Source organism: Amblyomma americanum, chromosome 10, assembly GCF_052857255.1.
Source record: "Amblyomma americanum isolate KBUSLIRL-KWMA chromosome 10, ASM5285725v1, whole genome shotgun sequence".
NCBI classification, from domain to species: domain Eukaryota; kingdom Metazoa; phylum Arthropoda; class Arachnida; order Ixodida; family Ixodidae; genus Amblyomma; species Amblyomma americanum.
Genome location: NC_135506.1, coordinates 86450186 through 86462283, shown reverse-complemented (window position 1 = coordinate 86462283; position 12098 = coordinate 86450186).

The following is a 12098-nucleotide window of genomic DNA, read 5'->3' as shown; positions in this document are numbered from 1 at the left end:
TTTGTTTAGTCACCTAAATTGTCGCCATTATTGTGCACAGTTTGCTTAAATACGGACGTCTCGGCCTGCACATATTTTGGTACACGGGTTTTTCGCAACTACGAAGAAGGATTTAGCGAATGTTGTTGCGTGATGACTGTATGCAGCAGAGGAGATATCTTCGACACAGATGATCCATGGCCTGGGACAGCAGAACAAAACACAAGCGCACACCGTAGCGTCGTTGCCGTTCTAAACACTTCGTCGTCCTAGCGCTCGTAAAAATATAATTATCCGTTTAACTCTTACGGCTCAATGCAGAGATTGCTCAAAAGAAAGTTTTGAGTTTACCAGTTAAGTCAAAGTAAATTACAAGGGAAGGTGTAATAGAATTAGTTAAAATAGCGCAGCGGTGGCTGACCATGGACAGGTATATATGGATATAATTGTCGTGAATTTGTATCGCGTCCCCTACTGCCGCAAGGGAACGCTATCGCGTGCAAGGTTCAAACAACAGAACAAATGGATCAAATAAAACAAACCGAAGCCCTATTTACAATTTTTAAAAAGCCAATAAGAAACGAAAACACCAAAAAACACGCACTCAACAAGTTTACACACTACGACTTAAAGGAAAGCGTTCACCAAAATCTGGAGTGCCCCAGATGGATCGGGGATGCTTTGCTGCCAGCACGGACGCGGGTTGATGAACTGAGACGCGTCGCTGGCGTTGCGTCGAAGGATGCGGCGGAACAGAGCCAAGGTGGTAAGGAGCGCAGGGGAACACAGAAAGACGCCCGTGAACTCCAGTCAGCCGACCCAAGAACTTGGCAGCGGCAGCAGGAAAAGCATAGTCAAGACCCATCGACGGCCTCTAAAAACGCCGTAGGCGTATACAAGAAAACCAAGGAAGCCTCTCGTAGCACGGACCCTAATCCATCGGCTGCCACATCCAAACTTGAAAGGGACGCAGGAGGCTTACGTAGGTGATTTAAGAGGGGTCCCTGGCAGCTCGATCCCGACATCCGACGGCTGCCACCTCCATTCTTGCCGCCGCGGTGGCTCAGTGGTTATGGCGCTCGGCTGCTGGCCCAAAAGACGCGGGTTCGATTCCGGCCGCGGCGGTGGAATTTCGATGGAGGCGAAGTTCTAAAGGCCCGAGTACTGTGCGATGTCAGAGCACGTGAAAGAACCCCACGTGGCCAAAATATCCGGAGCCCTTCACTACGGCGTATCTCATAGCCTGAGTCGCTTTGGGACGTTAAACCCCCATAAACCAGCAAACCTCCATTCATGAACGACACGATCTCTGATGCGCTATCTCCCTTCACATCTCGGTTTTGTGACACGTCTGCTCTCCGCTCCTCGTGCTCGCCAAGCTCTTTGTCGCCGTCTCCTCGCACACACCATTCGCAAGCGCAAGGCTGGGCTGGCATGCACAGCGCTCCTCTGTCGTCGAACCACTGTCGACGCACAGCACTAAAAAATCCCTCCGATTTTATTTATTAATTTATTTATTTATTATTTATTTATTCAAATACCCAAGGGCACAGTAGGGGCATTACATTTTATTTATTTTTTTTTGGGGGGGGGGGGGTGGGTCATCAGTCAAAGCACAATTTTCAAAGACGAAAAACGACCACTTCGGGTGGGTAATACGGAGAGCTTAGAAACAACATAACGTAAACACTGTTATAAAACGTGCGCAAATAAAAAAGAAGCAGTACATTATGTTTTGCGAAGAAGTGGCATTGCCACACTGTTAGCCATGTACTGGCGCCGCCTTGCGGTGCGAAAGTCCCCGCTGGACATCCTTGTGTTCCCCGGCTCGTGAGTTGGTTCGCTGCGTGTGTCCGCTTTGCTAGTCCTGATGTGGCCTTTTTCCCTTTCTGCCGGCTTTCGGTGACATATTTGGTGCAGGTATTGGGTAATTACCAATGCACGAAGAGCTCCCGGGAGCCTCCGACGAAGCCCAGCTACACCCCGTGGACACACCTTTTCACGAGGCAAGCCGCCGCTTGCGAGGCTTAGACCCTGAGTTCCGACTCCTGACGGCACCACTCCAGACAATGACGTCCCGTGCGCCAACCCAGACCACCGAGAATACCGTCAGTTCCACACCGGTGCTTCTCCATGCGCCTCGCACTTTCCCCCCTATATCATGGCGGCAAGTTCGAAGACGTGGAAGACTGCTTTTCCAGCTACGACCGGGTCGCTGAGTTTAATCTGTGGGACGAGGATCGCAAGCTATGCAATGTCTATTTGCCGTGGAAGACTCCGCCAAGACGTGGTTGGAAAACCATGAGTCCGCTATCCCCACCTGGCGAGACTTCCGGCGACAGTTGCTCGACACCTTCGGTAGCAACGAACGGAAGGAGCCAGCTGAAGTTGCCCTGCAGTCCCGATCGCAGCGGCCAATTGAGAACGTCGCCATGTTCGTAGAAAACATGACGCGGCTCTTCAACCGCGCGTATCCGACCATATCTGAAACGAAGGTACGTCATCTTATGCGAGGAGTCAATGAGCAGCATTTCGTAGGGCTTGTGCGCGACCCTCCTAGCACAGTGGCTGACTTTGCTCATGAGGCTACGATCATGGAGCGCGCCTTGCAGCCGATGTTCGCGCATTACGGCCGTCCGGCGAATATAACTGCTATGGACGCCAACATGCTGCTGCCCGGCACCGATATTGAGGCCCTCCGTGAGCTTGTCAGGAGCCTTGTGCGTGAAGAGCTACAGAAGCTTCGCCCTGTCGAGCAACACCCAGGTGTCGGAGCCATCTCGGATGTCATTTGCTACGAAGTCCGTCGAGCGGTGCAGCCAATGGCCTGTCCCCAGCCGCCGCCTGAGCCGTCTGTCATGACGTACAGCGAAGCGTTGCGCAGCTCTGCGCCAGCACCACCTGCGTTTTACTGCCCTGCTCCTTCTGCACCGCATCAACGCTTTTCGACTTCGCCTGCCCTCTCCGACACACGACCACCCCTCGACAAAGAACACGCGTGGCGCACTTCGAACAACCGGCCCTTGTGCTTCCACTGCGGTGAAGCCGGCCACATACTGCGCCACTGCCCGTATCGGCAAATGAGCCTGCGAGGGATTTCACCAGACGCAGCCCGGGCACGATATGGTGAACGACCCCGTGACATCGAGCAGTACGTGATGGCCATCGTTCCCCCTGCGGCTTCGCCACAGCGCCCGTCCAGGTTGCCGTCGCCCCGTCGGTTCTCTTCCCCAGGTCGCCAGCCATCCATCCGGCAGTCCCGTAGTCCACACCAGTAAAATTGAAGACGGCGGCCTCGGAGGGTAGGGCTGCCGTTGCTCCGCAATTCGATCAAAATCATCTGCTCGACAACTTTACCCTTGAACCTTCTTTTCCACACCCGGCTCCGACCAGCTTCCGGCGCCCTGAACAGCCTCTGCTCGACACTCCATTTCTACGGAAACCTCGACCCTCCACTCCGGAACTTTCCACAACGCGCATTCGATAAAATGAGGTTGTTCCGCTGAAATACCGGTCCTCACTGACAACCAACATGTCACTGGCCTCGTCGATACCGGCGCAGATTTCTCCGTTATGAGTCGTGGTCTTGCTTCCCTCTAGCGAAAAGTGCTGACACCCTGGCACGGAACACAAATTCGACCCGTTGGCGGTCACGTGGTGATGCCGCTCGGCGGCTGCACCGCTAGAATTGAGGTTCGCCGTATCTTCACTGGTTGCTTCGCTGTGCTGGCTGAGTGCTCTAAGGACCTGATACTCGGCCTCGATTTTCTTCGCTAAATGGTGCTATCATGGACCTCCGCGAACTCTTGGTGTCATAATCCGCTCCATGCACCATAGCCGATGACAGTGCGCCAGCAGACCCGTTTTTTGCGTGTTTAACGACAGACCGCATCACCCTACCGCCGCGTGCCAGCTTGTTTGTTACGGTGGACTGCGACAAACCCTGCGTGTCCAACGGCATCGCAGAAGCAAACCTGTCTTTACTGCTGAGCCAACAAGTCTGCATCGCACGGGTGCCGTTACCCTGCAGAGCCAGCGAACTCAGCTTCTAGTTACGAACTTTAGCGCCGAATGCCGCCAATTAGCGAAAAATATCGCCATCGCCTATTTCGATGAAATTAGCGAGCACGCCACCCACTGCGCGTTGTCAACGTCACGGGACACCCCTCCAGGAGGACCTAGTCGAAGACTTAAGGCTAACCTGAACCCTGCTTTAAACCATGGTAAGCATCACCGCTTGCAAACCATCCTTGACTCTTTTCATGACTGCTTAGCGACTGCCTCTAAGGTCAGGCAGATGTCTTTAACGAAAGATCGCATCATAGTTGAGAGTGAGCGGCCGTCAACACACTTATCGAGTGTCGGCGAAAGAACGTGAGGCGATACGACTGCATGTGGTCGAAATGCTCCGGGATAATGTCATACAACTATCTACAAGTCCATGTGTTCGTCCGTTGTGCTGGTCGCCAAGAAGGATGGGATACTGATATTTTGTGTCGACTATCAAAGACTTAACAACATTGCCATAGAGGACGTTTACCGGTTATCTAGAATTGACTCTTTCGGCCACCTGCGTCATGCCCGCTACTTTTCTTCTCTTGACCTGCGCAGTGGGTACTGGCAGATTGAGGTGGATGAACGGGACCGCGAGAAGACAGCGTTTGTAACTCCCGACGCGTTGCATCAGTTCAAGGTGCTCCCCTTCCCTTGTGCTCCGCTCCTGCCACCTTTCAAAGAATGATGGACACTGTCCTCGTTGGCCTCAAATGGCAGTCCTGCCTCGTCTACCTTGATGTTGATGTCATTTTTTCTGCCACCTACGACGAGCATCACAAGCGTTTGAGTGCAGTACTGGAGGCCATACGATCAGCCGGCCTCTCGTACAAACCAGAAAAATGCCACTTTTGATTCAAACGGCATTCATGTCGTGAGCGCTGAAGGTGTTAGCCCTGATCCCGACAAGACGGCTGCCGTCTCTAAAATTTAGGAGGATGCCGATGTATTTAACCGATGAAACGGAGTCTACAGTGCTATCATTTATTAGGTAAGTATTCAGTGTTGACGTTGAAACAGAAGTGAATTTCAGATGTTAAGCCTGTTCTCTATTTATCTGTGTCTGTCATTTTCCGCACCACTCTGTTAGCGTATTCAGGTCAGACTGAAAATTTATGGCGGTATAAGGACTAGATATATCTTTGTAAATTACACAGTCGTCAGCAAAAAGGTGAACTGTCGAATTAATATTTAGGGTTATATCTTCAATACATGAGAAAAAAATAAATGCGGACCTATTACTGAGCCTTGACGAACGCCCGACCTGACTAAGGTTAGGGTGGAAATATCATTTCATTTACCCACGTGAGAAAGATTCGTTTGAAATTATTCAAGCCATCGAGTTGTTTTGACGTCGAGTTTAAGACCGCGTAATTTCAGTGTTAGTCGTTTATAAGGTACGCGATCGAAGGCTTTTGAAAAATCAGTAAAGATGCCATCTACATAAAAAGACAGGTGCAATGAACTATGAAGGTCCGTTACCACCTCAAAAAGCTCTGGTTGGCAAGAAAGCTTCGAATGAAAACCATGCTGGTTGTTAGCAAGCAAATTATTTCGATTGAGGTGGGATAATGTGAGTGAATAGAATATGATTTGCAACTTAACTGACGCTAGCGAGATAGGCCGGTAGTTGCTAAGAAAATGTTATAAACAGATTTTAGTATTGGCAGAACATGAGCTGCTTTCGAGTCTTCGGTATACATCCAGAATCTAGTGATTGTTAGAATATTAGACAAATAACTGTGCTGAGAAATGACTGCTTAGTTTTAAAAGTTCAGCAATGAGGCCATCGAGCCTTGGGCTGGTCTTGAACGGCAAACACTCAATGGCACATTTTACGCTTTGTGCGGTGGTTATAATAGATGGAAATTGAAGCGGGATACTTTGCTGCTGCGGCGTTTCGGAATTAATAGGATCCTCATCTGTATACACCCCGGTGAAGTATGCATTAAACTATTCGGCACACTCCACTGGTGTTTCCACGTTACGATCTGTGCCTAACATGAAAGCTACGGACCGATTTTGTTTGGGATATACTATGTATACATCCGAGAAATTTTCTGGTCTGTTTTTAAGAGACTGGGCAGAGTGCAATTAAAATATCTGTCTTTTGCGTCAATAACTGTTCTATCGGTTTGTTGGGAGATTTTCTTGTAATTGTGTAGCCTTCAGGAACATTTGACCGAGTCCCTTTCCTGTCTATGGATTTCTTGACATCGCGGGTAAACCATGGATCACTGATACGTGATAATAAAATGTATTTTGGCAAGCATGATTCTTAAATATATTTCAGAATATCGCGAAATAAGCACGCACCGATTCTCGTTGGTCGTACGGCTCTCGAAGCTTGGTTGGAACTCGGATGAAAACCCTTCAAACACGCGATTATTTTTTTCAGTATCTGTGCGCGCCTAGTTCAGTATTTGCTTTATTTTTCTGCTGTCAGCGCGAGGTAGAGCGAACGAAGTATGCACAGCCTTGTCATTACTGTTTTCTTTGCGAACTTGAGAATGTCCAAGATCCGGGATATTTATCAGAATGAAGTCTAATGTGTGATTACCGCGAGTGGGTTCGTGCATAGCGTGGGAGAGGTGATGATAGTGCGGACACTGAAGAAACCTTAGGTGCTCAGTGCGGTTACTATGGGTGTTAATTGATGCAGTGTTCCTATCAATGGCAGGATAGGAAGAATTCCCAGAGATAGTTAAAAAACACCAATGGAACCTCTTGATGATTTGATCAGTCGCATCATTGAAAAAATCATTGAATTCGGAACGCCTATCTGGAAGCTGGTAGCACGCACCAATGACGCAATGAACGTAGAAAAAATGAACTGACACTCAGGTTATTGCGAGAGGCGATTCAATAGCTAATAGCTATGGCTGGAACTGCTGCTTTGCAGCGATGAGTGCCCCTCTTACTCTGCACCCGATTATATCTCGACGGAAAAGTACGAAAGTCGTGGGGAACATCAGCTCACTATCGGCAATGTCGTCGGAAAGCCAGGTTTCCGTGCCGACAAAGATATCAGTGGAACAAGTGTGCTTTATTGTTTTTAAAACGTCAAGTTTATGAAATATGCCGCGGAAGTTCGCCAAGACCAGACAAATCGAAGCGGCTGTGGCAGTCTTCTTTCTTTCTTTTTCATGCCGTCTTTCCGTGGTCTGCTCTCGTGGAGCAGAAATGCGGATAACGCGATCAGAGGCAGAATCGCAGCGACAAACACCGCTCTTTATGTGCAACTTGTGTCGCACCGTATAGCGCTCTTTTTCCCTGCCGTGCTCCTTGGCGAAATCACGCAGCTTTTTTTTTCGTGTAGTACTTTAGGAAAGAATACCTCGTACAACCAGACTTCAGGCGACTCCGGGTCCCTTAACTTGGATGCATTGCTGGGAACTTATCTTTCGATTTAAAGTTAAGAGGCTTTACGATAATCTGACGGTGGCTATCAGGTCGGCGTTGCCTAAGCGATGGGCTCTTTCATTATCGCCAGCGTGAATACCAAGATGAGTGTTAAAGAAGTCTTTAACAATGCGCTCGGATTCCGCATATCTCTCGTTGCCAATTTCAGGACGGCCTTTGAAAATCAAATTAATTTTTCGCATGCGGTTGCTCATGTCACCTATCACATCTATTAGGTGATTGTTTGTTTTTCGGATGTTCACCTTACTTTCCGGCACGGTTTCGGTAACGGCGTCAAAGCAATTCTTGAACCATATTACACTGGTTAGGCTTTCTTCAACAGAGGACACTCGGTCATTAGTGTCGTTGATTTTCCGACTGATTTCGGTTGAAGTCTTTGTGGTTTCAGCGTGGCACTCAATTAGGAGCATCAATACGTCGTCCACCTTAGAACCGGGATTTGCTTTCACGTCGCCAGCACAGAGAAAGAGCATGGAAAGGCATATAGACAGCAAGAGTGTGGAGGGTATTGGGCAGAGTTCGCGTAGAAAGCCGGCTGCTACACTGAAACGGTCCTTATGGGAGCAGTCATGCATTCGTCAAGCAAAGAAGCAACCAATGCGAGCAAGTACGTTCCCACGTCAATACCCATTTTAGCAGAGGTAATAGCACAATGGTTGGGGCAAGCGGCCACAAGGTTCAAAAACGTTGAATGAGCACAGAATGCATACCTATACCGACAAAATGGTGCAGATTATGCTGATCCCGTTCATGGCCGCGAGCCCCAGGAAACAGATGCCAGGCCGTCTTAATTCTGAGGCTGTGGGGACGCTGTGTACCTCACATAAGCCCCGTTTGAAAAAGTTTTTCGCAGGAAAAACTGCCGTCGGTGCACACAACACGAATGTTCACGTGGGAAGCAGACAAACGCCATTGATGCACAAACATTTATATTCACGCGGTTAACTGTGAAGTGAGACGCCGCCGAAGGCACCGGGGGCCCATTGCACTGTGACACATGCAGGCACATAAAGACGCGCACAGAGAACATGTGTCCAAACATTATACGTCACAAAAAGGAGAAAATGAAAACCGTACAATTCATCGCACACAAACTTTAAACACGTCTGTGCCATAAAGATTAATATATATACACTGATCAACCAATAACCGTAGAACGAAGGACGAAAAAAACAACTTTCCAACACTACCACACTACATTTGCACAGGTAACAAATGCAAACACCGTATTGTAGCACTGTGCGTTGGGCATCACCCTCCGCCAATTTATAAACGACGCATGCAATCAGCTCCTACATTTTTTGAGCCAGAGTCACCTTCTTCGATTACAACGAAAGATGACGCCTGCACGGTCTCTTGGGGCGCATGCTTTTCATATCGCTTAAGCATATAGATGTGGAAGATATTAGTGTGGCCCAAGTCGATCGAATAATCCACGTCGTTTTTTTTGCCAGAAACCAAGAATGGGCCTTTCCACTGCATCAGAAGTTTATTGTGGCTACTCGTAAAAAAAGAATGGGGCCTCATTTCTAACCCTGAAATGCCGCTTCTTGCTGTTCCTATCTTAATATATCTTTTGAGACAGATGGGCACGCAACAAATTTTGATGTGCTGCTCGCAAAGTTTGCTCGAGACGTACTCTTAGATCGTGAACGTAACTATATGTCGTCTTCGTGTCTTCTCCCCGCTCTTCCCTTGTCCATAACTCTCAGAGGATTGCGAGCGGTCCACGCATATGTCAGCCAAATATCATCCTAAACGGAGAAAACCGCAGACAGGCCTGCGGCACCTCTCTGTGTGCGAATAAAAGCGAAGCGATATAATGATCTCATGCTTCTGGCGGCTCCTGACTGAGCTTCCGCAGTATCTGATTGAGTGTGCCGTTAAATTTCTCCGCCATATCATTGCGCATTGGTTGGCAAGGGGTCGTGCTGAGATTATTCACCGCCAAGAGATCCTTGAGCTCTCTCATCATTTTGGAAATGAAACAGGAGCACTGGTAACAAAGGATCAATTTCGGAAAAGCTATTCGTGAAAACATATCCATCAAACCTTCTTCTACGGTTGCTGAACCTATCTTTGGCACAGCCACGGCAACGGGATACCGCGTGGCAAAATCGACGAGAGTGAGACTGTATCTATTCCCTTTCACCGATGTGGGCGACTGCGGGCCAATAATATCGACAGCGACCCAATCAAATGGAGTGTAGAGAAAGAGGCGCACGTCCCGACGAATCCTTTCCTACTTTTCCTTTGGGGCACATTCTTTGGCAAGTATCACACTAATTGACATATCTTTTAGTCTCCTCCTGCACTCCTGGCCAGTATAACTCCTCCAGAACTCTATCTGTAGTCATCATAATGCCCTGATGCCCCGTCAGCGGGCTATCGTGGCCAAAGCTTAACACCCGTGACCTACAAGACTTTGCATGTGCTACCTGTCGAACTGAACCTCTCTGCCGGAAGCAAGACGATAGAGGCAGTACAGCAAACTCTTCTCGACAGAATACAAGTGAGCAGTTACATGCTTGCCATGAAACATCTTTCCTACTTTCACCCAAGACGAGTTCAATGACCCATCCTCCAGCCTCTCTTTCCTCTTTGTCTAGCATCTCCTTGGTGAACCTCTTGGGACCGACGCTTAAAGCAGTATTTTCACGCCTTCGTCCGGAAACTTCCTTTCACGCCAACACCACTCTTGGGACCTCGCCTTCGCCATTTTCAGTGGCAACCTCGTCATTGTCTATGCACGAACATAATGCAGCAGCGCCGTCAGATTTCTTCTAATTAATATCTTGATTTGACGGCTCACGGGCCTACGCCATATTTCCGATTATGACATCACAAAATGGTATCTCCATGCATTCGACCAAAGCCGTGCCACTGAAATAAGGGGAAGCGATATAGACTTCTGTCTCGGGAACTTGAAGACTACTGCCATCAACAAGGAACACCGTAGATCTCGAGCCAGTGAGAGCTGAGTCAGGAACTAGAGCTCTCCGCACAACCACCGTATTGCTCCCCGTGTCCCGAAAAGGCGTTTGGGTAGGCATTGTAGCTATCCCTCTAGGACAAGCATGTCTCGTGCATCCGCAGGCTTTTTCCGGACAAGTCCGGCCACCACCTATCCTCAGCTGGCGCAAACCTACCTGCTGTTGTAGACACCGTTTAAGGCGCAACACTGGCTGAACAAAGCAGGACGACTGCTTCTGGTTTTCGTACTTTCTTGAGCAGGAACTTCATGCCCTTTACATCATCAACGCAATATAGCTGTTTTGGCTTAGAGCGACAGTGGGCAGTCTTATGTCCAGGCAGGTTGCAGATGAGGCACTTTCCTGACTGTCTACTGGATGGAATATCCTTCTCTCTCGGAATGCCCACCTCGAACGATTCTTTGAACGAAGACAAGTTTGTTTGCCGCTGGGTCTCTAGAAAGTTGTCTGCTCCCTCAGCCTTTTCATCCAGCGTCTTGCACTCTCTCTAAGGAAAATCGCGAAACGACCGTGGCAGTGCCTCATGAACTGTTCGGCCACAACCAAGTAACGTAAATCATTGTACGTAGTGGCCGTACCCGACATCTCGACAAAAGTGTCAGAAAGACTGAGCAAGCGTGCTGTATATTGCTTGCCTGTTTCTTTATCAAGAGCCTACTTTCACAAAACCTTTCGCGATAACCCTCTGCTGGCGACATAAAATGTTAGAGCTAGGTTAGTTTTGCCTTATCGTAATCCATTGAATATGTGGGAGACAATCGACCGAACACACGGAGAGCCTCTCCAGTCAAAGACATACTGAGTGCTGTCGCCCATTTTTCCTTTGGCCAGCTGTGCCTATCTGCAATGCGCTCAAGACGTTTGACGTATGCATCGAAGTCATCCCTGCGATCGTCGAAAGGCGGGATCAACTTGTGTGGGCTTGCCGTGGGAGCTGTGGCAGCTCGGTTTCGCCGGCGCGCCGTGGGCCGGCTGCAGCAGCCGCTCCGCACCACGTGGCTGGTCACGTGACCAACCAGGTGCCGAACCATGTGATCAGCCATGGAGCCGCGCCGCCGGCAGCTGCTCCGCACCACGTGATTAACCAAGTGACTGCGTGGCAACGCAGCCACGGCATGGCGGTGCAGCCACAGGGTGGCGGTGCCGCCACGCTGAAGGCTCGAAATGCTACCGTAATGTAGTTGTCGCTACAAAAGCAAATCTTGTTGCTGAATGCCCTGATATTCCAGATAAGTTAGCAATTCTGATTGAAATAAGGAAAACTGGGTTATAATAGCCACACTTGAGAGCAACTTATTTCAATATTTCATGGACAAGTTTAAAGGCGAATTCCTATGCCTTTCCGTCCGAGCGAAGATGAATTGGCACAAAAAGTGTCGAGTCATGGGTCACAAAATGAGTCGCAAAAAATTTTAAGGTGAGGTAGAGGTGTCCACCAAGATGCCTAGATCTGAGATCTACTGCGCCCTTCCCTTTCCTCAGAAACGTCTGCTTTCCTTAGAACACATGGTTTCCAATTTCTTTCCTTTAATATCGACGCTGATCGTGGATTTTTTTGTTCCTAAAGATTTTTATGCGAAGCATTATAGGGACACTACTTAGCTCAAACATAGCCCATCCTGGCGCGGCCGCGACTACCATTGACCTTTA